The following is a 27,548-nucleotide window of genomic DNA, read 5'->3' on the forward strand; positions in this document are numbered from 1 at the left end:
GGGTTAGATAGGGTGGATAGTGAGCGTCTTTTTCCTCGGATGGTGATGGCAAACACGAGGGGACATAGCTGAGGGGTGATAGATATAGGACAGATGTGAGAGGTAGTTTCTTTACTCAGAGAGTAGTAAGGGCGTGGAACGCCCTGCCTGCAACAGTAGTAGATTCGCCAACTTTAAGGGCATTTAAGTGGACATTGGATAGACACATGGATGAAAATGGAATAGTGTAGGTCAGATGGTTTCACAGGTCGGCGCAACATCGAGGGCCGAAGGGCCTGTACTGCGCTGTAATGTTCTAATTCTAATTCTAAAAAAAAAGAATGGCATGCAGGGAATGGAGATTGCCTGATTTTCCATCCATACAATTAATAGTGGGATCTGAACCTTCTGATTCAGGTGCAAGAGTGCTATCACTTGAGCCAAGCTATGTTTACTATATATTGGGGCAATTTAGTCCCTCCATGTGTCTTTTTAAAATAAATAAAAGTTCTGCTGATTCTGGAATTCTGAAAAAAAGGCAGAAAATGCAGCAGGTACTCAACAGGGAAGGCAGCATCTATGAAATGAACACCTGAGTTTTGAATTTACAAAGTCTTCATTGGAACTGGAAAATATTAAAGATGGACAACATATATGAAGGAACACAACAAGGAAAGGAATTGAACCTCCTGAGTTTTGCCTGCAGTTGCTGTTTTTCTTCCCATGTGTCTGCTGCTCCATATGTTTCCCAGCAACTTTTCCCATCATGTTGGAATTTTCTAGTACTGATATTCAATGAAAGGTCAGGAAAAGCATTGGTTGAATCCTTCCATCAGCAACATGGGTCGACCAGGCTTTTGTTCCTTTCTATGTAGAGCGGTGTCCACTCAACTGTCTGCAAAGGCAGCAATGAATGAGATCAGCGGCGCAGTGGTTAGCACCGCAGCCTCACAGCTCCAGCGACCCGGGTTCAATTCTGGGTACTGCCTGTGTGGAGTTTGCAAGTTCTCCCTGTGTCTGCGTGGGTTTTCTCCAGGTGCTCCGGTTTCCTCCCACATGCTAAAGACTTGCAGGTTGATAGGTAAATTGGCCATTATAAATTGCCCCTCGTATAGGTAGGTGGTAGGGAAATATAGGGGACAGGTGGAGATGTGGTAGGAATATGGCATTAGTGTAGGATTAGTATAAATGGGTGGTTGATGGTCGGCACAGACTCGGTGGGCCAAAGGGCCTGTTTCAGTGCTGTAACTCTAAAACTAAAACTAAAAACTAAAATCAGGAGTCCACTGTGTGAGCAATTATAGGCATCAAACTGGATCTCATTGGTCTGTGCTTGCTGTTTGGCAGCTTTCCTGGGAAATGGAGGGGTGGCTTTGTTGCTGAAATTTCCTGACAAGACTGATGGTAATTGTACTATTTGAGTTTGTAATGTTAGTTTCCCATCAAGATAACTGCAATCCTTTCATCTTAATTTGAGTTGAACAAATAACAAATTTATAACACATCAATGTGGATTTTAACTCAAAACGAGTTTCGAGTGGGAAACCGATCTGGTGAGTTAATTTCCTGGCCACTAGAGGCAAAAAGAGGCCATGGCTATTTTAATCACTTGGCCTCATTTGAATGCTGCTTGTCTATTTCCTGTGTGCAATGTGTGGAAACCAGGGAAAGATACCTGTCAGTGTGCAGGTAAGTAGCAGAGAGAGCATTTAGGAAGGATCTTGCAAGAGGAAAAAGGTGGAGGTGGTGGTGTTGAGGGTGGAGTCGAGGGTGCAGTCTGGGACAGAGGAGGCCACATCTTTGCTTGCGGGAACCAAAGGACACTTGTGTTCCTCCTAACCTCACAAAGGAAATTTTTTTGAATTACTTGGAAGGCAGCTTCATTCTTCCCACCAGTTGCCGACCTGCTTGAGCCTGGTGGCAAAGCCCTGACAGAATCCCTGCTCAGGCCCAAGTTATAATGTCATTAGGATCCTACAGATGTAAAAGGGTCCCGATTTGCTTAAATTCATGAGCACCTGCCTGCTTTAAGCGAGCACCTGAACTACCTAAAGAACCATGCAGGTTAATATCAAAGATGGTGAGAAAAGGTCATGTTTTGAGCATGTGAGAAACTTACTCATTTTGAACTGCCCACCTGCCCAGTTTCTGCTGAGTTTCCACAGGGCGGATACAGTTTAATTGACTCATTGTGTAAAACACACGGCAGTCTAGTCTTATTGATTAACTGGTACAAGTAATGTAGTTTGGCGAAGGAATAGCTAAGACCATAAATTTAAAGGAGAAGTTATGAAGCCTTTATCTTGGGGTTTATTCAGTTCCTTGCACTTACTGTGAGTTATCTAATTGACATGTTTAGTGAGGCATGAAAGAGCTCAATTCTTCAGTGGCTCAAAATGGGTATTGTTAAGTCTATAATTGTGAATAACAATAGCTGTTGTATTTCATGTACGTGGATAAAATTGACAGTATTATTAAAGTACAGATCAAAGATTGAGTTGCTATTCCTGTGTTTGACCAGGGACTGCACCACAGATTTAAGCCCATGATTCCTGATATAGTGAGTTCTTAATGCTGGATGTGTTCTCATTAGGGACTTGCCTAAGGGTCAAGTACTTCTCCATATATTGGAGGAAAACTGTAGCAAAATTCTTTAATGCCTGAAATTATTTTTGTTAGGCAAGGGCATCAAGGGTTATGGAACCAAGACAGATAGATGGAGTTAAGACGCAGATCAGCTAAGCTCTAATTGAATGGTGGAACAGGCTCGAGGGACTGAATGGCCCACTCCTGTTCCTATATTCCTATTACTATGCTCCTAAATGCCTGCTTTTTGGTGAAGAAATAATGTATGAACTGGTGATCGAAGATATAGTTCAGCAGGGAAGAAGGCAGATTAGTTAAAAATGGAAGCTGGGGGGAGCATTAAATTAGAATTTTAAGGGATTTTATCTATCAAAGCTGTCATAATTAAACTGGGCAGTTTTTCTGTTTTGTCAATATTATCATTCTGCTCTGTCACATTGAGTATCACAGTAATAAAAAAATCACAGTGGGAGTGCTTGTTACATCACTAACATAGCAGTTGGACCCACTGTGGCCTAGTGTTAATTTAGCTTATAACTTATCTAAAATAGTTAGCTTTCTATGTCATTTATCATTATCTAAACTCCTTTTAAATGATTAAAAACATGTAACAAAAATCATTGTTTGAACCATCTGATGCATAAAACACTAGTTTTTAGTGACTCATTAATTTATTTTTCAAGTCTTACTTTTGTTATCAACAATGCATGTAATATCTCTCTGTTAACTGTTTGAATAGAAATATATTTACTGGTACAAATTTGTACCATACCTTTGTATGGATTATTAATTATAATAACATCATTTTAGTCCAGTAATCCACACTGAGTTTCCTTGTACACAGATGCTTTATTATAACAGCCAACAATGGGCATCAAATAAAATTATTTCCAGGTGCAGTGACGGTGATGTTGCTTTACTTGGCTGTTGCCTATGAATCATCTTTTAGCAGGATTCCAGACAGCATCAAAAGTGTTATAGGAAAATGGAGTACTCTGTGTTTCACTCAGTATATTCTGTCATTGTATCCATAAGCCTCTTATTAGAGCAATGAGCTGGACTCTCGGATTCAGCTGCAATGCTGTTGGGAGCAGCCATGACGTGCCGATATGACATATTGAAGTAATAAAGCTCTATTCCAAAGGGAAGCTGATGCAGCTCTAATTAAGTACCACTGGTGTGACTATAATGTGGATGCCAGTTGTCATGGTGTGGAAATCTATCATCTGAGCCTATGTCAAACTAGATTACTCTTCCCCATGGATAGAAATAGCAAGGTCATTACCACAAAAGGCGCAAATGCATCAAATCATCTCATTTTTAAAAATTAGCTGTGTTGACAGGTCACTCACTGACATCTGCTACCTGGTTTTATCATTGGTCAAACATTAGTACTTCATGCATTTCACAGAAGAAATGCATAAAACAGTCTTTGGTAAAGTGCTACTGGATGGGTTTGTTGTTTGAAGCAAAGTTTTCAATAAATTAAACAGATTTCAAGTGCAATAATAAATTAGCAGGATGGGGGATGGGGTCTATTCTGTGAAGATGAAAACTGTCTAACTGACAGGTCCTGATGTAATGACATATTTCTATGCTTTCAACTGGCTATCTGTAATTGTCACTATCCTTTTGTTCATGGATGCAGTAAGAGAGCTCCACTGATGGTGAGGCAAGTTAAAGGAGTGCATAGTAAAGTCATTCAGACCAGGTTTGATTCCCCATCCATGCGGACTTAGTTCACCTCAGCTGCAGCATCAGTAGCAGTACTCAAATGATCCCAGCACCCTCGTGTTAAGGAGGTGAAAAATAGCCAGCTTTCCTCTCCAGATCACTATCCTGTGACCCTTGATGCAAGTGTGCCATGTGCTCCTCAGTTCCAACTCCATAACATCACCCGACTTCGTCCCTGTCTCAGCTCTTATGCTGCTGAAACCCTCATTCATGTCTTTGTGACCTCTAGACTTGACTATTCCAACACACTGCTGGCTGGTCTCCCACATTCTACTCTCTGTAAACTTGAGGTCATCCAAAACTCTGCTGCCCATATCTTAACTCACACCAAGTTCCGTTCCCCTATCACCCCTGTGCCACTGACCTACATTGACTTCTGGTCAAGCAACTTCTTGTTTTTAATATTCTCATCCTTATTTTCAAATCTCTCCATGGCCTCCCTGCTCCTAATCTCTGTAATCTCCTACAGCCCCTTGTGGTTATCTGCACTCCTTTAATTCTGGCCTCTTGTGCATCTTTGATTTTAATTGCTCCACCATTGGTGGCTGCACTTTCATTTGCCTACGCCCTGAGCTCTGGAATACCCTCCCTGCCTCTCAATCTCACTTTCCTCCTTTAAAATATTCTTTAGAACCTACCTCTTTGACCAAGCTTTTGGTCATCTGACCTAATATCTCCTTTTGTGACTCAGTGTGATACTTTGCATTATAATAATCCTGTGAAGCGCTTTGGGACGTTTTATTATGTTAAAGGTGCTATACAACTATAAGTAGTTGTTGTCGCTAACATTGGGTGAGGACAAATCCAGCTTGTTTGTGATTCCCCCATGGTAAAATAGCCTATAGATGGTCTATGTCAAGGTTCCTCCTACATGAAGACTAGCCAATTAGGTGATCAACGCCTGTTGGAAACAGACTCTAGCAAGGATTTAATACTTTGGGGAGTGGAGGAAAGTCAAGAGAGCAAATTGACTGCAAAAAAAAAGGAATAAAGGCCAGTGAAGAGAAAAATCATCATACAGCCCTGAAATACTTTTTGTTTTTGTTTTTAACCATTCTAATGTTAAAATTATGAGGATTAAATTGAGTCTTATAGTACTTTTTTAGGCACTACAGGGCCAGCTGAGACTCAAAAATGGGGGCTGAGACATGCGCATACTTCCGATGGGAAGTGCGTAGGATGCCATCTTGGGAAAAGGGTTTGTGCACGCATCTAATGGCTGCCAGGTGCATGTAGCATGCCGGGAGACGATGATATGAATGAGAGTGCAATGCTGATTTGAAGCTACTGCTATTTTACAACTCTACAATCCAGCCAATGTCCTGTCTTAACCCCACACAACTGAACATGACATTAAACAGAATGAAGAACCTCTCCTTCCCCCCAGACTGGCGCTGCTTAAAGGGATCATGAAATACTTACAGGATCTTTGCTGGAGTAATTGTACACATTTTTAGAGGTTTCCGATACTTGGTTAAAGTTTAAATAAAGACGGTGCAGGGTGTGGTCTGGCTGGTCTTGCTGTCATTTAAAATATTACACTGATAAAAGTTGCATCCAGACATGGGTGGCCTGATAAGGCTTCCTCTGGGAATTGAACATGACTGAGAGAATGAAGAGAGGCCACAGTGAAGGATGAGCTGCTAGAAAAGGGAGGAAGAAATGAAGGAGGAGTAGGAAGTGCAAGATGAAGTGGAGGAAGAGGAAGAGAAATGGAGGCGACAAGGTAGACAGGCCCTTTATTCCAGAACTCTACGTGATCAGATTTTTCATGAGCAGTACCAATAATTTTAACTACATTTCCCCATTCGCTAACAGTCTCACACTCCTCTCTCACTGACCATCACATCATCTTCTGCCAACACGTTTACTGCAGAAATAAAAACTGCCACCAAATTCAAATACAAGTCCAAATTTATCAATTCACTTATTAAATAATGCATACAAAATTAAACTAATTACCCTTGTGCATCCTTTTATTGCCTGTATGTTAAATGCCTTTAGCTTTCCGAGTGCCTGTAGCATGGCTGGTGAAAGGCTGCTGACCTTCAACTGAGGACACTGCAGATGGTTTTGGAGGTGTAAGGCATGTGACTTAAAAGATATTCTCAAGCTTAGTCCTCCTTAACTACAGATTCGACCCGATAAGGAAATAAATACCAACACTCATGAGTCCATTGGAGTACCTTAAGTTTTACTCTGTATGGCTTTCAAAATTAAACATGCTCAACAAGATTAAAGATTACATGTAGGTTAGGTTACATAGAATTCCAGTAAAATAGCACTAAAGTCCATGTGACCATTACTGGAAAATCAATGTTACAAACGATACCCACAGACTCCCACCTAATCTGTGTCTTTAATCTCACCAAGTTCCCACTGATCGATGATCAGTCCTTCAAGAGGGATCGTCTTCCAATAGCTGGCCAGACTATCTCAGCTGCAGTGTCAGAAAAAGGAAAGAGACTCCCTTATATCCAGGATTGACCCTTACTCTTCCCTCGTGCACGATGTCACTGGGGTCAGTAATAGGGTCTTTCCCTGTGTGATCAATCACTGTGCATGATCAATATCTTTTCCTATACCCCCATCCCATTGCCTGTATGACCCCACATACACATTCCATTTGCTTCTACATTCCAAGCCTCACCCATACCTAACTTCTTGTAATGACAGTCTCCATTTTATTACCCATATCCTGTTTTCTTGTAATTACAAGTCTTTGGTCATTTACTGTCCATATCTAATCTTAGGAATGCAGCACACAGGACATTCTATGCTGATTTCTGTTAAGTGTTTGCTTGCACAGGTGAATTTTGACCATTACTATTTTTCACTCACTTAACCCTTGTGTTCCCACAAAGATCAAGCTAGCAAATTCAACAGTAGCCAATTTGACTTAATCCCATCATGTCTTATGTACATCCTCATAGCGTAGCAGGAATAACTGTAGTCATAGTATGCAGCTGAAAATTGATCAATTACATCGTCATTTCAGTCCATATTTATAGAGGACAACCTCCAGCAGCCCTGGCCCTACAGGGCCTAGATTCAGTCTGCACTATCTTGGCCTGTGCTACAGCAGGCTGGGCTGGGTGGCTGACAGGAAACAGCAAGGGCCACTGCTACTATCCCAATTCAATGCTTCAGCAATCCTGGTGATCTATTGTAGAACAGAATGATACACTGCTGTGAGGCCCCAGAAGTATCTTTGAACTCGAGTATCCAGAACCATGATGGCAGTAGCCTGAGCTTTCCGTGTAGCACAGACATTTGATGGAAGTTGTTTGTGCTGCAATGGAAGCTGTGACACCATCCTTCAGATGTTGCATCATGCTGGGGTCCACAGGCATGCTGACAGAAGTGACCACCTGTTCCATGTTGAAATGCGTGGGCTCCAAGCTCTGCACAAAGCCCTGCTTCATGCTCCTTGACATTGTGTGCCGGTTTCTGGCAAGCTTTCCAGTGCACCAAGCATTTCATTGTGTACATCCATCAGCCTTTTTCTATGGCCTGAGCCATCAAAGTCTTCATCTGACTTTTCTGCAGCAGAATAGTGTGTAACCTTGCCTTCTGGTGAGTTGGCCCCGTGCTATTCTTTCCCCTGCCCTGGCTCCAGTTCACTTGCGTCTGATGTCTTACCCTACGCAGATCCTTCCTCCATCCTATGCCTCCTCTATCCTAACCTCTAAAGTTTGTGCATTGTCAGTCACAATGGCTGTAAGATCAAGTGATAGTGGGCTGGATCATGTTCTCCTCCCAACGTTGGGCTCCGTGGCGGGGGTAGGGCTGGAAGATCAGAGCGGCAGTGGCCTGCCATGGAACCTGCCACCGGGATTGCCGGGCCCAATCATCCCAGCGGCAGGGAAATTGCGTGGCGGGCTCTCAGCTGCTCTGCGACGGGACCTGACTTTACATATTTAAATTACTTGTTTGCATGAATTAAAAGCGATCTTGCCTTCGGTTCCAGATCTTCTTCACCACGGGCGGCACTCACGTGCCTTTACTGTCCCGTCCAGGGAAAGCTGCTGCCACCGCGGGGGTGGGGAAGGGGGATCTCTGCATTGGTAGTGTAGTCGGGGGGAGAAAATGGGGTGAACTCTGTATTTTTAGTGTAGTGGGGTGGGGAAGGTGTGAACTCTGCACTTAGTGCAGTTTGGGGGGAAAAGAGGTCAACTCTGCATTGGGCACATTAGTGGGGGGAACGGGGCAAATATGTATTTTTAGTTCGGGGCTGAACAGGGACAACTCTGCAGTTTCTACGCAGGACTGACAGCCCTTTAAAAATGGCACCGGCACCCGCACAGAAACAGTTGACGCCAATCACGATATCGCTGAGGCCGCCCCGCCACGTGATTGGTGGGGGGGTGGCCGCTTTGCATATGATAATGAGTCTCCGGGCTCAAGATTGCAGCGGCGTGGTGGAGTGTGGCCCATGCTTGCCAGATGCCATTTTTTATGCAACAACAAGATTCAGCCCAGTGAGTGTAAGATCAAGTGACAGTATCTCTTCACCTTCACTCCCTCTTCCTCTTCTGACTGAGAAGGTTCCAATTCTCAGGTAACTGAAATGAAAAAGAAACAAGGGTAAGGTGAGAGGAGAGGAGAAAGTAAGAAATATGTGCTTACACCAACTGCTGCTTGTGAGTCAGAAGAGATTGTGGGGTTAAGGAAAAGTGTGAAGGAGGATTAGCTATGCAGAGACCATCATCATCAATCTCACCAGCGCCACCAGTGACCCCAGCCTCAGCAATGCCCCTTCCTATGATGGCCAGCACCAGGGATAAGCACCAACATGTTGCACCACGGACATTTGACAAAATTATTGACTCAGTGATGGACATGGGGGGGGGGCAATTAATCTGTAATCAAAGTGTATAGCCAACCTAATGCCATCAAAATGCAATCCGATTTAAAACATTTCTCCCTATAAAAGTAGCTAAGCATACAGACTTCAATGGAGAGCAGCATAACTATTAGCAATCAAAACATCCACAAGGAATCATCTTGAGAACTGTCAGGTTGATTCTTGTCTACCTATTGTAGCTGCAACAACGAGCACAAAGAACTTTGATGTAGCTGTGGCAGTGAGGTACATTCAGAATTGAAAACATTAAAGGGAGTTGAATGTATTATTATTAGCTTGCTAGCTATCTAGCACAGCTAGCTAATCGCCTTTTCAAGTGTAGAAAATTATTTGCTATTTTACTGGAGGAATGACATAAAGTTACTTCCCACATTCCTGGTTTTTATCGTGTAATGATTTAGCTGGCTGGCTACATGCTAAAGCAACATTAGCACGTTGTGTAGCTAGTTCTATTTTGTCAACAATAATAATTCTCATTGGCATTGCATACTGTTTTGCTTGCTAGCTGGCTAATACAGGTGTGCAGATGGATGTAAGAAAGAACCTGCATTAATGTTGCACCTTTAACAACCCTGTGACTGAATTTAGGATGGATCCTGTGTCATGAGTTCTTTTTATGTTGTCTGATGCATCATACATGAGATGCATGGAGTTCAGTTGGTTGAAGATCTCAAACAGGTTTATTTACATCTAAACTATTATACACAGTACAGAGTTAACTATTTACAGAGCCTGTCCCTAGGTGTTACAGTAGCAGAGTGATTCAGGCTTGTAGTCACATGACTGCATCCTGGCACTTAGCTCATTAGCATAGTAAGATCTTAAATGGACATCACTCTTCAAGGCAATCATACAACATCCCCTTTCTTTCCAAAGACATGTCTCATATGCTAACAGTAAAAAAGTAAAAGTAAATTAGATAACATCAAAATTATTTACACATGGAAAGAGATTGTAAAATTTACAAATATAGTGGCTTAAAAGTCCATATATCACCTCAGTGGTTTGCCAGCTCTTGCTCAGGGAGTTTGTGTCTCATCGGTTGCTGTTCTTTCTGAAGTTTCCCCCTCTCTGCATTCAGTTTCTGTTGCTCTGCCTTCAGCCTGCTAACATACTCCGTTGCTTTTCTCAAGATGGCCACCTATGAGGCCTTGTGATTCTTGGAAAGTTCCGGCACCTCATCTCGAAGATCCAATAGACAATGCTTCAACTCATTCCTCCTCTGCCTCTTCAGGATATTGCATGTCCTTCACCTCTCTTCATCCTCCACATCTGAAGGCTTGGGTCTCAAGGTTGAGGACTTGTTGGGAGACGGGTACTTGGTCACATGGAGCTACCTGCCCGTTCTGGCTCATTGTGGTGCTGGCAGTTCGCTAGAGAGCAGAAGTGACGGCGCGGCATAGCTGTGCTGTTACTGGGTTTCCAGACTACACAGTTTGATGCTGGCCAGAGTCTGCGAGCAGGTTAAGGTCCTTAGAGATTGCTCCTTGGCAATGCTCTTGTGGATAGTTATGATGTTGAGGTTCTTATATGCTGGTAGTCCTGCCACTGCTGGTCTGTTCGTGTCTACTAGGTAGAATGTTTGTGGTTTCCATGCCGACTTGCTATAGCTGCATTGCATTGTCGGTGTGCCACTGATAACTTGCCAGTTGTTGGTTGTATCAATAATTTCCAATGATTCCGGTATATATCCTTCAGGATTTGGACTGGTAGACTATTTGCATTAGCGCCGGTGTCAATCTTAACCCTGAGTATATGTTTGCCAGCTTTCTTTGGGCACATGATGTTAATAGTGGTGAAAGTTTCCAGTTGTTTGACTTCATCAATGTGATGTGTAAGGTTCACAATGTGGAACACCTGATCATCTTCTGACTGACAATTACTTCTCGTTGAGTCTTGTCTCAAGTCTATTTCACCTTGGGCTTTGTGTATCGGCTTGCTTTTACACAGGTCTCTGGCTCTCTCCTTGCTGCTGTTGCCCTGTTGCTGCACCTGTCCTCTGTTTGTCTGTGTCCTGCTGCGGCTTCTGGCTGCAACTTTGGAGCCAGATTTCTTTCATTGGTGTTCTTTTGCACTACATGGATGCCTCCTGTAGTGGTGCCGCCTCGATCAGCTTGGGGGAGCCTTTGAAAACAAACGATCAGCCTGAGATAAGGATTGGGTTTTCCCTGTATTTTTCTTTTACTGAACCTTTAAAAAAAAATCAACTTTGCAAGCACCTGAAAGCTTTATTCAACTGGTATTCCTGAATTGTCGGGACAGTGTCCGACAGCAGAAATGCAGGAATCCTTCATTCACACAGCTCGCAGCTAAAGCTTAAAAAAGCCATAAAATCACTCAAGCGTGAAGAGCTTTCATTCACTCAGCCAAAGTTTTTAAAAACCCATAAAACCACTCAAGCATAAAGAATTGCCTATTGAACGGCTGCATAAAAAAGCTCTAGCAGAGAAAAAACACTTGAAATGCCCATTACACAACTGTGTAAACAGACAGACTACAGTGCTGGAAGCTAGATCACAGTGATTGATTTACAGCCTGTCATTCAGCGCTCTGTCTTCTATAGCTTGAATTAAGTGTTTTCTTCAGTTTGAGCCAGTTTTTTTTTAAACTTTCTCTCTTCTAGCTGTAGGAAGATAGTTTTTAAAACTGTTTTCCCTGTGGTCTTCAATCTTAGATTTTGTCTTCTCACCACAGCTGCCACCATGTAATGAGTTCTTTTTATGTTGTCTGATGCAACGTAAGTGAGATGTGTGGAGTTCAGTTGGTTGAAGATCTCAGACAGGTTTATTTACAGCTTAACTATTATACACAGTACAGAATAACTATTCACAGAACCTGCCCCTAGGTGTTACAGTAGCAGAGTGACTCAGGCTTGTAGTCATATGACTGCATCTTGGTACTTAGCTCATTAGCATACTAAGATCTTAAATGGACATCACTCTTAAAGGCAATCATACAACATCTTGGGTCCAGTCCCAATTCCAGATCCCACTTCTCCCCGACTGATAAACTGCTTGGGATATGTCCATCCCAGGACTTTCAGGCACTCAAAGTCTGCTTCAAAGACTTGGACAAGTGGCCCTCTAAAGTGAGATTGCCAGTTTAGTGCCAATTTGGGCCACTTGGATTCTGTGATTCAAACCAGGAAGAGTCTCTCTCCCTGGGATCAAAGGAATCTGGGGGGAAATTTCAAATGGATGCTGGTGCTGAGAACTGAGTTTGAGCTGTTAGTGAGTCACTCCTGTCTCTGAATTTTAACATCTGAACATAATTTGAAAATCTATACTGAACCATTTACTCCTTTCATTGTTGTATACGAATCAGTTTCTTTGTAAATTAGATCATTTTTTGATATGTAGAAATGTTTAAAACATATGCCTACTGGTGCCTATGTGATTCAAAGATGCTCAATTAGAAAACCCTCCTCAAAGGGGGAGGGGGGGGGGAAATTGGCGGAAACTCACCAGGCTCATTAGTTCCATCTGGGGATGGGGGCCGGCATCGAGTGAAATGACTTTTACACCATGGTTAAAGCGTAAACTGAATTTACTCGATCATTTGTACTGATTCGGCTGATTTCACTGATAAAGCTAGTGGAAAGTCAGCCCCCGTATAGCTAACTTAGTGGCTCCTTTTGCAAATAAACTTCAAGTATAAATTGTGGCTTTATGTACAGAAGAGTAATTTATTATATTGTAGCAAAATATTGCATTAAAATTAAGCAATATCTATAATTGATGCACAATTTAGAATTGCTTTAACAACAGTAAGGAAAGCTACTGACTCCCAAAATCCATTCCCTTATCTGAAAACAAAGGCCTATCCCAGACCAACCTCTTAGCGGAAGTTTTACGTGAGCTCATGGTTAGCTCGGACTTGCCGAGGCCCTCGAACTATCTCAGTGTTCCCGGGTTATGGTGTAGTTCATAGTCTGGATCTTCTGCTAGTCTGGAACCATGTGGCTCTTTAGCTCGTCCTGATTATATGTACTCTTACTACTACTAGCCCCTGCCTGTGTGTGAACAGTGCAATGTGACTCCAGGTCACGTTGGGGCTGCTTCACATTTTAGGACCTAGCCTGATGCTCTAATGATCCTGATCCCTTCCTTTTGCTGCTGGTAATTTAAAATGTTTTGCTCCTAGTCTTTAAACTTGTGTTTTAAAATAACCTAGATGTTAGGTGATTTTAAAACACATGTTTAAAGGCTTGGAGCAAGACATTTTAAATTACCACGGACCTCACAATTGTTACCATAGATGTTGGTGTCCATGTACGGACAAGTTGCCAGCCCCTGACCAGCACTGTCCTCCTCCAGTTCTTTCCTTTTGCCTCCTGTTATGCAAGAGAGAGAGAGGTGTGTTTCGCAGTGTCTATTGTATATTTGCAAGTAGTTTAAAATGTCAAAAATAGTAAATGAAATTGAATTTGTTTATAATATTCATTAACTGATGAGAAAATAGACTGAATAGAACTTTCACTATTTAGATCAATGAATTGTTTTCTGATCAATGGTTTTGAAATTGTGTGCAGTACCTCTGCAAATGCACAATTTTAATGTCCTGATTTCCAAAAAATCTTTGTCAGCGTCTAAAGGAGAGCTGCACTGTCATTGCAGAAAACATTTTTTACTAGCATGAAGCAATAAAAATAATATGTTAGTTGTTACGACGTGGTGAGGAAGGTGTCTAAGGGCCCCTCTCAGCCTTCACCTGGTCTTACTGTAACAGGGTTTAATTTTAAACACTGTTTTTAGCTCCCCCTTGGTGAATCTCTGTTCACTGCTTTCCAATTGTAAGGCAAAGAAACCAGCACAAACAAGTTTTCTTAGGTTTAAAGAAGAAAAGTTGAAATTTATTAAACTTAAACTCTAATTTGGTTAACGGCTACGGATGCACGATATGCCCATGCTAGCATGCATATGCGATACACACATGCAAATAGAGACAGAAAAGAGCAGAAGAAAAAAATAAAGTGGAAAAGTTTGAGGCAATATCTGAAGAGTTTTTGTTCCGGTTCTTCGAGCTCACTGTAGAGTCCTTGATTGTAGGTAGATCTTGCCTTTTCATTGAGGCCCAGTATTCTTCTTAAACCTTGTTTGTTGTAGGAGACATTTCTCTCTTGGGGTTCATGTGTCTTCAGTGGATTCAGAGGCTTGGGAGAAAGAGATGGGAGCAGATAGGAGAGATCTTCTCAGTCCAGGAGCAAACAGACATACTCAGTTCAAACTGGTTGTACAATTCAGAAAAACCCAGGTTGCCAAGCAGGTTAGTCATGTGACTAATTGCTCTGACCACATCTTGGGATTGTATCACCTTAGCAGTCTCTGAAATTCTCCTCTTACACACAACACCTGGTGATCAAGGTCCGTTGTGGGTTGAATGTGTCAGAGAATGGTCCTTTGTCCTTCCAATCACCATCTGTTAATATGCAAATATATTTTCCAGCCATAGCTGATCAGTTTAACAAGTCCTTTTTTCACTCCAATAACAGTTTAAAATCAATGTTCATGACAAAATTAGTGTGCCTCATTCTTGGCAGGTCGGGGCCTAGCATGACATAGTCAACAAATACAAAGAACCGAAGAACCGTAGAAATCTGATGACCTCATGGGCATCTCAGGAGTCTGGGACCCCAGTTTAAAAATCTATGATTTAGTTGGCTTGCTGAACATGAATTACTAAATATTACATTATTGCGCAGTGCAAGTCTGACTTCAAATAAAATCCTTTTCTGATCATTCAAACGAGTCAGGATTAAAATATCGCTGTGTGCTGATGATAAGGTGAGATGTAAGATCTCAGACACCAAATGGATTCTGCCAAAGGTCCTATATAGACAGATGAAGCCGAGTGCAGCACATGATGCACACGATAACGTCATCTGCAAGACACAGACAAAGTATTGTGAGCTTCTGTTCTATTGTAACACACACCATTATCAGAACAATAAAGTAAGGCATCGCAATGGAGAAAGAATATGGAAATTCAAAACATAAATAACAGTAATGCAACCTGCTGCTTTTTATTTATCTGGGTCAATTGAAGCAAACAGAGGAAATGAGCCTCACAGGTGCTTGTCCTGCCAGAAGGCTGGGACATCAATTCTGTGAACTTCTCTTGGTGGGCCATAGCCAGCAGCAGGAGAATTGAATTAATTATAGATGTATTTTAAATTACTTTCATTACCACCCTTGGTTCTGGGATGGGAATGTGTGAACAAGATGACTGATGAAATAGTATTTTAATATATCCCCATGGCAGCCCCTGTTTTTCTGTGTTGGCAGTGTGTTGCTTGTGGAATGGAAAGTCTGGCAATTTAGATTGCACAAAGCTGAACTGTTTAGAAAGCAAATTCAGGTACCAGGATACCTACAGGCTCAAATGTTCAATTGACTACTTACTGTGTTACTGACAATTGAACCCTGACACCTGAATGAAATGTTACTATGAATTCCAAGTCTCTAATGTTACCCAGAGTAGTGATGAATTAATTTCTAGTCTAGATTACATCCAGAAGTAAACTGAAGTAATTCTTGTATGTTGCTTTGAGGTAAAATTTCATGAAAGAGATTTAAATATTAGAAATTTACAAATGATTCTTTCAAGTATTGTGCTTTACATTTTTAGTTTTGCATGATTAGTTGGAGAAGCTCTTTTTATCATACATCAGGGATGGTGATAAGTACCATAGCTATACACACTCTGGTTCACTACAGTGGTAATTACACCAGGCATTCAGAACAGCTCCCTGGCACTGAGCAACCCTTTTTAAAATTGCAGAACTTACTTTTGTTGCTTGTCTACACAAACTCAAAGCTCAACCAAGCTGCTCATCCCCGAGCTAGATCAAACCACATTTAAACATAACTAAATTTTAAAACTAGTATCTTGTATGAAGTTTGCTCACAGTGTGAAATGTTTGTATGTGTGTCTATTTAGGGAAAGGATTCAGTTCTGTGCTTTAATTTTATTGCTGGTATTTGTAATTTCCAACTATGGGTGGATTCGTTTTCCCAAAAGGGTGAGAGATTCTTTGAGATTCTCACAGAAAATCAAGGACCTGAGACATCCACACAAGTAGAGTTCAGTTTTGCCTAATATGAAGTATACCCTCACTATGCCACAAATCTAAGTCCAGAAAGTAGAGCTTGACAGAGCTTAGGGCCCCATCAAATGATACTGCTGATGTTCAACTAGCTAAACAACACAGACTGCAGCACTGGTATGTTTTTCTGTTGCTTGTCCAGTGAGGTTCACCCTACCTAGAAGGGTATTGGTTTGCAGGGTGGTTTAGAGATGAGTGGGAGGGATTCCATCCCCCAGTAATAGTTGCCATTAGCAAGTCAGGTTGGCTGGGCAATCATCAGCGCTGCCCTGAGGTACAATGGGTCTTCTCAGTTTGTGTATCAGATAACTGAATTTACTACAAAGAATTGGCTTGGTTCAGATTTGGTTTGCTGTGGTGGAGCCACTTCAATCATCATGAGATTCCACCCGACTCCTGCCTAAGAAGGATAGTCGATGTGCAATATTGCTCATAAACACATTCATGTAGCATTACTGCATTCATTTTGAACTATCCAACCTTCATTAAAATAACAGAACAATTCTGTACAAAAATATTAACTTATTCATTGTTATATTACATAATGATCAGAGCTATGGCACAAGTTTGTTATAGCTGTCACAACATGACGGTTTACTTTCAGAATCCATAACTTTCCAATGTGTATTCTGTTTATTGCAGTGACTTCTATGGTGAAAAGCTTTTAGTCTCTCACTAGTTTCAGACAGTGTTGATACATTGAGAGGTGTGAAAAGACATTTATTGTGACATCACATGCTGGCTGCCTCTAAGATCACAACATTCACAGATCAGTGCTGTTATTTGCAGTGTTCTCAGTTGTCATGGTTGATGTTCAATTTTAATTTTCAAATTCAATTTTAGCAATCTCATGAATGTACTGTTAAGCAGTTCCAGCACTGGATGCCTAGGGTATAATCTCCCGACACTAACACGCTTATTTCATGAGCCTCAATTTTGGTAACCAGCCTTTTATTTGGTATTTTGTCAAATGCTTTCTTAAAATCCATATAGACAACATCCATTGCATTCCCTTCATCAACCTTCTCTGTTACTTCATCAAAAAATTCAATTAGATTAGTGAAGCATGATCTGCCTTTTACAAATCTGTGCTGGCTCTCTTTAATTAACTCAAACCTCTTCAAGTGCCTGTTTATTTTTTTCCCTGATTATTGTTTCTAAAACCTTGCCCACCACTGATGTTAAACTGACTGACGAGCGTGCGGGAAAGTGAAGTTGAATCCTAAGATCAGGCATGATCATTTTGAATCGATGGGCCATATGGTCTACTCCTGCTCCTACTTCTTGTGTTCTTGTGACTGGTCTGCAGTTACTAGGAATCTCCTTATAACCCTTTCTTGAATAAGAGTGTCACATTTGCCACTCTTCAATCCTCTGGCTCCTTCCCTGTATCTAGGGAACATTGGAAGATTATAGCAAGCCCTTTCACTTTCTCCACTCCCATTTCCTTTAGCAACCTGGCATGCAAGCCGTCTGAACCAGATAACTTATCCACTCGAAGCATAGCCAGCCTTTCCAGTGCATCCTGCCTATCGATTGTCACCCCATCCGTTACCTCTACCACCTCTGCTTCTATCAATATTTTATCAACATTGTCTTCTTTAGTAAATACCGATACAAAGTATACTTTAAGTATTCTTGTCTTGCCCTGCACCTCTAAGCATATAGCACCTTCTTTGTTCCTAATAGGCCCCACCCCACCTCTTACTACCAACTTACTACTTACACGCCAGAGGAAGATTTTTGGGTTCCCTTTTATGTTAACTTCCATTCTATTCTCATATTCTGTCTTTGCCAGTCTTATTTTCCTCTTCAGTTCCCCCTCAGCTTATTGTATATAGCCTGGTTCTCACTTGAAGAATTCACCTGGCATGCATGATACACCCATGTTTTTTGTTCCATCATGTTCTCTACCTCCCTCAGCATCCAAGGAGCCCTGGCTTTGGTTCTCCTACCTTTCACCCTATTGGAATAATCTAATGTATACCTGAAACATCTCCTCCTTAAAGATCGCCCATTATTCCCTTACTGTTTTTCCTGTCAGTCTTTGGTTTCATTTTACCCTAACTAGATCCCTTCTCATCCCATTGAATTTAGCCCTCTTCCAATTTACAAGTTCTAATTTAGATTGTTCCTTGCCCTTCTCCATTGTTAATCTAAAGCTTATGATATGATGATCACTCTTACCCAAGTGTTCCCTCACAGATACTTGGTCTTTGGCCCACCACATTCCCCAGCACCAGATCCAGCAATGAATCCTTTCTAGTTGGACCAAGAATGTTCTGGCCAAGGAAGTTTCCCTGAACGCATTTCAGAAATTCCTCCCCCTCCTTTCCCTTTATGGTAACATTATCCCAATCGATATTTGGGTAATTAAAGTCCCCCAATACCGCCACTCTATAGTTCTTGCCCATCTGCAATTTCCCTGCAGATTTTCTCTTCTACCTCTCTCTCACCCTTTGGAAGCCTATAAAATACCCCCATAGTGTGATCATACCCAGTTTTGCTTCTCAATGCTAACCAAATGGATTCTATCCTTCCTCCTCCTTCCTTCTTCTCTTTCTAACACAACGTCTTCCCTAATTAGTACTGCCACCCCACCTTTCTTTCTTCCCGATCTTTTCTAAACACTTTCTATCCCTGAATATTAAGCGCCCAGTCCTCACCATTTTAAGCCATGTTTCCCTTATTGCCACTACATCATATTCCCACACAGCTATTTGTGCTTGTAGTAGCTCACCAACATTATTCACCACGTGTTTATATACATGCATTCAAAACCTGTCCTTGCATTCCTTGTAGTCCTTCTTAGTCTGCTCCTATCTAACATGGTACTGCATCCTTCTCTAGTACTGTCCAACACTCTCACTCCTTTATGCACCTTATTCCTCTTTTCTCCTTCTATATACTGGTGCCCATCCCCCTGCCAATTTAGTTTAAACTCTCCCCAGCACACTAGTGAACCTCCCTGTGAGGACCCTGGTCCCAGTCCTGTTGAGATGCAACCATCCCTTTTGAATAGATGCCTCCTGGCTCAGAACTGGTTCCAAGAATCTGAAGCCCTCCCTCCTGCATCATGCCTCAAGCCACGCATTGATCCTCCCTATCTTTCTATTTCTACTCTCACTATCTTTGAGGTCCTACTTTTTACCTTTCCCTCCAGCTGCTGAAAATCTTACTGCAGGACCTCAATACCTGCTATCTCTAAGCCGTTGATGCCAATGTGCACCACTACTTCTGGCTCACTCCCTGCCCCCTGCATAAATTTCTGCACCCTCTCTGTGGTGTCCTTTACCCAAGCACCAGGGAGGCAACACTACAGTATGGCTACTCGACCCGAATCTGACCAGACCTGATGACATGTGTTGGGTTTGGGTCAGGTCAGGTCTCTCTTCCGGGTCCGGCATTCGGGTTCAGGTCTGGTCGGGCAGGGTTGGACACAGTGCTGCCTTTTGCTCAGGGAGGGAAAAGGAAGTAAGCTGATCAACCAGAAGTCTTCGATCAAACAGTACTGTAGATCTGCAGTACTGTACAGTCCTGATCACTATCCAATGAACTCAGTCACAAACTAAAGTGCTCGTGTGTGAAAGTTGCGGGGGTGGGGGAGCGTGCCGTTGGTGACGATACAAGCTCTGATTTCCAACTCCATCTGCATGATTCTGCAGGAATAGCCTGCTGCCGGACTGGAGGATCCAAGGTAGAGCACAATCTCTTTGATATAATTAACTTCATTTCGATAGTCGGGTCGGGTCGGGCACAGGAAAAAATCAAAGGACTTGGGCCCGGGTTGGGTTCGGGTCGGGCCCGGGTCGGGTTTCAATTGCATACCTGAGCAGGCCTTTAGGCAACACACCATGCGGGACTCACGATGACGGTTACCGTAATACCTATCTGTCACCCAAACTATGGAATCTCCTATAATGACTGCATTTCTATGCTTTGCTGTTCCTTCCTGTGCAGTCCCTAATCCATTGGTGTCTTGGTCTAGACTGCACTTCTTCAAGGTGTCATCACTCCCAGCAGTCTCTAATGCTGAGTATCGTTTTGAGAGTGGCACTTACCACAAAGACTCCTGCACTTTCTCTTCCTACTCTTCCAGATGGCCACCCATCTACTATTCTGAACTCTTACTGCCTGGGCAGTGGCCACCTCCAGGAACATTCTCATCCTCCCTGATGCTCTGCAGTGACTCCAGCTGCCTCTCAAGCTCAGAAATCCTGAGCCCGACCTCAAGTAGCTGGAGATACTGCCTGCAATATGATTCCCAAGATATATGAAGTGTCTTGAAGTTCCCACATGGTGCAGGAATCACAAGCAACAGGTCTCAGCTGCCCAATCATGATCTAAATTAATGCCTCTAAGATCTGCTCTGCTAAAACTCTCAATACTAATTCACTTACTGTTATACTTAACCCGATTGAAATTTTATGAATTAATTTAACTAGCTAATGAAATTTTATGAATTAGTTTAACTAGCTAAGCTGCAAATTTAATACAAGTAATTTATAGTGTTCTGGTCTTAATCTAAACCACTGTCCTGGTTTAGAGAAAAGAAAAACCTTGAAACTCACCAGCCTGCTGTCCTGTAACATCACTCCTTGCTTTTTTGGAAAAGCAAATACCTGTTTGACATTGTACCCCGCGTTCTCTTTTTTTATTCTCTGCTGCTGCTGGTGTCTCTGATCAGGTCACCCTTCAGTTATTTGCTGTCCTATGACATCACTCCTTGCATTTATTGGAATATGCCATGGAAGGTTGCTGCTGCTGCCTCCAATAAGTATGCATGTTTCTACTTCTTGTGTCAGCTACCTCGAAGAGCTCTCTGTGTGAGATTGTCATGTTTTCCCCCAAGTTATGAGTTGTCTTGTGGAAGTTTCAGTAGGACCTCTGATTAGAATGTGGATTCTGCTACCAAATGGAGTGGTTGAGGTGAATATCGTAGATTTATTGAAGGGGAAGCTAGGTAAGCATGAGGGAGCAAAGAACAGAAGGATGTTCATCGAATGTGACAGAGTAAGGTGGGAGGAGACTCATGTAGAGTATTGAATGGCCTATTTCTGTGCTGTAAATTCTATGTAAATCTGTGTAAGTTTGTCCACGTATGTGGTTATTTTATGATTAGCAAATGGGAGAAATGTTGTTCTTCCAGTGATGAGAAGGCATTATTTTAATCCAATGCATCACCCAATTCCAACATGATCAGTTCATGAAAAATAAATCAACACTAATTGTTCTGCATGTATTGCAGTGTCCTATATCCAAATGTCAGACATCATTCTAGATCTAATGCTGCTGTTTCCTTGAAATAGTAAAGTGTTCTATTCTAACTCTGATACAGTTAAAAGCATTTGTCATGTTATGGAATATGCTGTCACTTTGCAGGAGAACATACTCTCTATTGTTGTGTCAGAATGTTGATTTGCGGACAGTTTCCAGCAATCCTCCACCATCTCGCATCCACAAATAATGCTTCTGATTGGTCAGATGTGACCAAATGATAAAGAAAAATTCTCAGGATGAAGACCTTCATATGTCATGAGTGTCAGCAGAACTCTGGAATTGTGGGTCATTCACTCCTGCCATCGAACATGATATGGCACAGCAATCGCGGCTGTTTTCCACATGCTTTGCAAATGTATGATAATACAACTATTATCCATTCAGAGTAGTAAGGATAAATTTGTCCTTCAAGTCATACTAGAAGTCTCTGGACAGATTATAAAGTCCTGATTTATCATTACACAATTTAAAATAGAGCTTGAATTGCTAAAAAAAAGTTATAAGAGAGACATTTCATGGTAATTCAAATGAATCATTTCTTTTTCTCAGTGGTAGCTATCACCATTTAATGGATTTTTCCCAGCAGCTGTTATTTGATTTAACATTAGTGTCTAATTGTATGAGCTAATTATGCAATAATTAATGGCATGCAATGTGGGTTTTAGTGTTCTGTACTCATTTTGGCATAAGGCAAATCCAGGACTAATTTTGTGATTGCTGCTCTTATGCAAATATATGAGGTTCTGAAACTAAGCCAAGTCAGTGAATAAGTTTAAATGCAGAACTTGGCCAATTATGATTCTTCTTCTTGAACACAAACAACTTCAGAATTTTATTAAATATTCTCTTCAGATTATTGTTCTAGCACTTCTCTATGCCCTTTGGCAGATGGAGTTTAATGTAGGAAAGTGTGAGGTCATGTACTTTGGTAGGAAGAATCAAAAGGCAGACTATTACTTAAATGGAGAGAGACTTCAAAAAGTGCAGCACAGAGGGTTCTGGGTGTTCTTGTGCATGAAACACAAAAAGTTAGCATGCAGGTGCAGCAAGTAATTAAGAAGGCAAATGGAATTTTGGGCCTTTATTGCTAGGGGGTTGGAGTTTAAAAATAGGGACGTCTTGTTACAACTGTACAGGGGGTTAGTGAGGCCGCACCTGTGGCGGCAGTGGTTAGCACCGCAGCCTCACAGCTCCAGCGACCCGGGTTCAATTCTGGGTACTGCCTGTGTGGAGTTTGCAAGTTCTCCCTGTGTCTGCGTGGGTTTCCTCCGGGTGCTCCGGTTTCCTCCCACATGCCAAAAGACTTGCAGGTTGATAGGTAAATTGGCCATTATAAATTCCCCCTAGTATAGGTAGGTGGTAGGGAAATATATAGGGACAGGTGTGGATGTGGTAGGAATATGGGATTAGTGTAGGATTAGTATAAATGGGTGGTTGATGGTCGGCACAGACTCGGTGGGCCGAAGGGCCTGTTTCAGTGCTGTATCTCTAAACCTGGAGTACTATGTACAGTTTTGGCCCCGTATTTAAGAAAGGATATACTGGCATTGGAGGCAGTTCAAAAGAGATTCAGTAGGCTGATTCCTGGGATGAAGGAGTTGACTTATCAAGAACGGCTAAACAGGTTAGGCTTTATTCATTACAGTTTAGAAGAATGAGGGGTGATCTTATTGAAACATGCAAAATTCTGAGGGGGCTTGACAGGGTAGGTGTTGAGAAGATGTTTCCACTAGTGGGAGAATCTCGAACTAGGGGACACTCATTTAAAACTGAGATGCGAAGGAATTTCTTCTCTCAGAGGAAAGTGAATGTCTGGAATTCTTTACCCCAGAGAGTTGTGGAGGCTAGATCACTGAAAGTATTTAAAGAGGAGGTAGATAGATTTTTGAAATATTGGGGAGTTGAGGGCTGTGAGGAGCTGGCATGAAAGAGGAGTTGAGATCTGGGGCAGATCAGCCATGATCTTATTGAATGGCGGGGCAGGCTTGAGGAGCCGAATGGCCTACTCCTGCTCCTATTTCTTATATTCTTATGTTCTTCTGTTTGCTAATGCAGCATGTGCAAGAATAAGACTGTACCAACCAGAGTCTCGAGTATAACTGAAGTGTTTAATAAGGCAGAGGGAATCTTGTGCTTTATAATAGGTGCATAGAGTACAAAAGCAAGAAGTTATGATGAACCTTTATAAAATACTGATTCAACCTCATCTGGAGCATTGTGTATAATTTTGGCACCACACAGGAAAGATGTGAGCAATTTAGAAAGGATGCAAAAACGATTTACAAGAATGGTTCCAGGGCTGAGAGATTTCAGGTATGTGAATAGATTGAAGAAGCTGGGGTTGTTTTCCGTAGGGAAGGTTGCGAGGAGATTGTTTAGAGGGGCTCAAAATCATGAGCAGTCCAGACAGAGTAGACAGAGAGAAATTGTTCCCATTGGAGGAAGGGTCCAGAACCAGAGGACACCGATTTAAGGTGATTGGCAAAAGAAGCAATGGCGACATGAGGAAAATCTTTTTTACACAGCGAGTGGTTAGGGTCTGCCTGAGAGTGTGGTGGAGGCAGATTCACTCTAGGCTTTCAAAAGTGAATTGGATAGGCACCTGAAGAGAATAAGGTGGGGGAGTGGAACCAGCTGAGTTGCTCTTGCAGAGAGTTGGCATAGACACGATGGGCTGAATAGTCTCTGCCTGTGTTGTAATCATTCTATAATTCTATATAACCTTGTTAGTGCTTGATTGTGGTATGCATTCAGTATATATGTTCCAGGATAGTAAAGTACATAACTTTGACTTCCTTTGGTGCTCAGAGTATAATACTGAAGTATATGATAAGGGAGAAAACTGACTGTTAAATGAAACATTTTACCATAAAATGTGTACCTATTATGTGGTTTGCATTCAAATTTTTAGAGTCCTCTTTTCTTCTCCAGGAAAGTCCCAATCCTTTTAGACCACATTAAAAAGACACAAGAATTATGCTAAAATCCACGTTGGTTGCTACACCCAGTAGGGGTATCCCAGCATCACATTCTCTGGAACGTGTCTATTTTACTTATAGATTGAATGGGGGTCATTTTGTCTCAAAATTGCTTTTTGCATACTCGGTATCCTAGCAATATGGTGTAACCAGAAGCAAGGACATCAAGATCAGACTGCCTTACAAAACTGACCTTGGGAATTAACTGAAAGATTTTACACTATGATGCTAGCTGCAGTTTCCCTCCAACTACTATGGTTCATTGAGTGGAGGTTAATTCTGCTCTTGTAACCAAGCATAAGAAGCACAGAATTCCAGCTAATTCCCACAAGTAGAAACATTGATGTGCAAAACTTCACTGCTTCCATACAGAGTTTTTGATACAGGATTCTGATGATATATACAAACACACGTAAAATTACTGACTGGAAAAGACCCTCTGGTCCATCCAGCTCATCCTACAAGATTATGATGTCGTGTGGGTCACAGTATATGCTCCCCATCCCACCCAGAAACAATATTATCTCCTTGGAAAGGTGAAAAACGAGATAAAAACCCATGGCCAATTAGGGGACAAAATCCTGGAAAATTCCTCTCTGACACTCTTAAGTGATCAAACTAGACCAGGAGATTTGAGTAAATGCTTCAGTGTTGATGATCTTGGAAGATTGAAATTATCCACTTCTTAAATCAAGAGTAATTGTTCATTATTTCACCATTTTATTTTTCATAATTCGTTCTTATATTCTCTCATTTTGAATGTAACAGGTTCATCTGGACAAAAATATTGGGTCATAATTTGCTGTAGAACTGAATCTAACAGTGACAACCATTAATTAGACTTAGTCTTGCACGTTTAGGTTTTTTTCATTTTTTTGCATGGTAAGTCACTGAAAGTGTGAGCTGGTAACATCACAATGATGGAAAATGGTCTTCTGGAACTTGAGTGAACAAGGCAAGCAACTGTGCATCTTCCTACCCAATCAGATTGAAAGATTATGAAATTAACAACACACTGGCTGAGAAGTAAACGTAAAATAGAGTAAGTGAATTCAATGTCAAATCAGGTACAGAAAGAGAAATAAAGAGAGGGAAAGAAAGACTGGATTAAGAGAGAGAGCAAAAAGGCAGAAAGGAAAAGCAAAAAGAAATATTTCTTCTACAGAGTACTTAACTCAGGGAATTTACTGAGTGAGGGACTTCAGCTCAGTGAGGGAAGAGGTGCTGTTCTGGTATTTTACTAAACAAGGAGTAGTCCAAGAGAGGCAGCATTGAATAAGGACTTTAACTAATTAAATAAATAAAATAAGGCTGGTCTAAGATATGGCAGAGCAGGTTGTGTGACTGGACTGCAGAATGTGGGAGTTTGTGGATGGCAAGACTGTCCTGAGCAAACACCAGGAGATATCTCCATCTCAAACCTCTCCAACTCGGAGTCATTGAGCTGCAGTGCGAGTTGGAGATACTCTGACATGTAAGAAAGGGAGAGGAATTTCTGGACAGCTTTATGCAGAATACAGTCACACTCCAGAGGAAGATACAGGTTCAGGAAAGGGAGGGTGTGACTGACAGGGAGTTGGGTAGGGGGGATTCAGGAGAGTTTGAGAAGGAGGCCCATAGACACTGCTCCTGTCCAACAGGTATGATGTACTCACTACCTGTGCATATGAGGAGAAAAACTGCAAGCAGGACAGTCACAATGCAGAACAAGGCACCAAGGCTCAGAAGGCTGCCCAAGGCAAGGAAGTGCAGAATAGAAATGTGCTAGTGTGACGGAAACCACGCCTGACAAATGGCAACATATTAATTTTGTCTTGACCTTTTTACTAGACATTGAACATAACTTGTTTAGAAGGACCACAGAGCTGAATAGCTAAAACATGGCTGCCCATTTGCATTCTGAGAGACAGTTGCATAGAGAGACAATGGGAGAGCTCACTGATTCAATTAGCGAGATGGGTTTTGTCAATATGATGAATTCCATCTACTACTACTACTCCATCTACTACTCCAAACCATCCTCCTTTCTCCTCCCCTGTATCTATTTGTGTGAGTGGTTATCTCCTATGCATGCTAGCATGGTTGTATTGCATATTTTTAGTAATTTTAACTGAGTTAGAGTGATAAGGTTAATAAGCTTACACCTTTCTTGTCTAAACCTGAGAAAGCATGTTTGATTGGTTCATTTACAATTACAATTGGAGAGCAGTGAGTAAGGACTCACTGAGGTGAAGCTACAACACTGTTTTTAAAAGTTAAACCCTGTTACGGCCAAACCAGGAAAGGGCCAGAGCGGAGCCTGAGACCCATCCCTCACCCAGTCGTAACACTAGTAATAGGGGACTCTATAAATAGAGGGATAGATAGCATCCTCTGCAGCCAAGAACGAGAATCCTGAAGAGTGTGTTGCCTACTGGGTGCCAGCGTAAGGGATATCTCATAGCGGCTGGGAGGAACTTGGAAAGGATGGGGGATAAATCTAGTTGTCATGGCGTATGTTGGAACAAATGACATAGTTAGGAACAGCGAGGAGGTCCTGCTGTAAGAGTATCAGGAATTAGGCTCTAAATTAAAAAGAAGGACCTCGAGTAATAATCTATGGATTTTTGCCCAAACCACGTTCAAATTGTCGTAGGAGCAAACAGATCAGGAGAATTAACATGTGGCTAAAGTGCTGGTGTGGTAAAGAGGGCTTCCTTTTCATGGGACACTGGTCCCTGTTCTGGGACAAGAAAGAGCTGTCCTGATGGGATGGGCTCCACCTGAACTGGAATGGGACCCGTGTCCTAGTGGAAAGTGTAAATAGGGAGATGGCAAAGGCTTTAAACTAGTAAGATGACGGGAGTGATCTACAAAAAATATAAGGAGCCTAAATGTAAACAAAACAAGCAAGGATAGCATAGGAAAGAATAAAGTACGGGAGAATATTGATGGCAAGGGAACATAAGAACAAAGAAATAGAAGCAGGAGTAAGCCATTCAGCCTTTCGAGACTGCTCCGCCATTCAATGAGATCATGG

This window comes from Heterodontus francisci, chromosome 19 (assembly GCF_036365525.1).
Source record: "Heterodontus francisci isolate sHetFra1 chromosome 19, sHetFra1.hap1, whole genome shotgun sequence".
Taxonomy (NCBI): Eukaryota; Metazoa; Chordata; class Chondrichthyes; order Heterodontiformes; family Heterodontidae; genus Heterodontus; species Heterodontus francisci.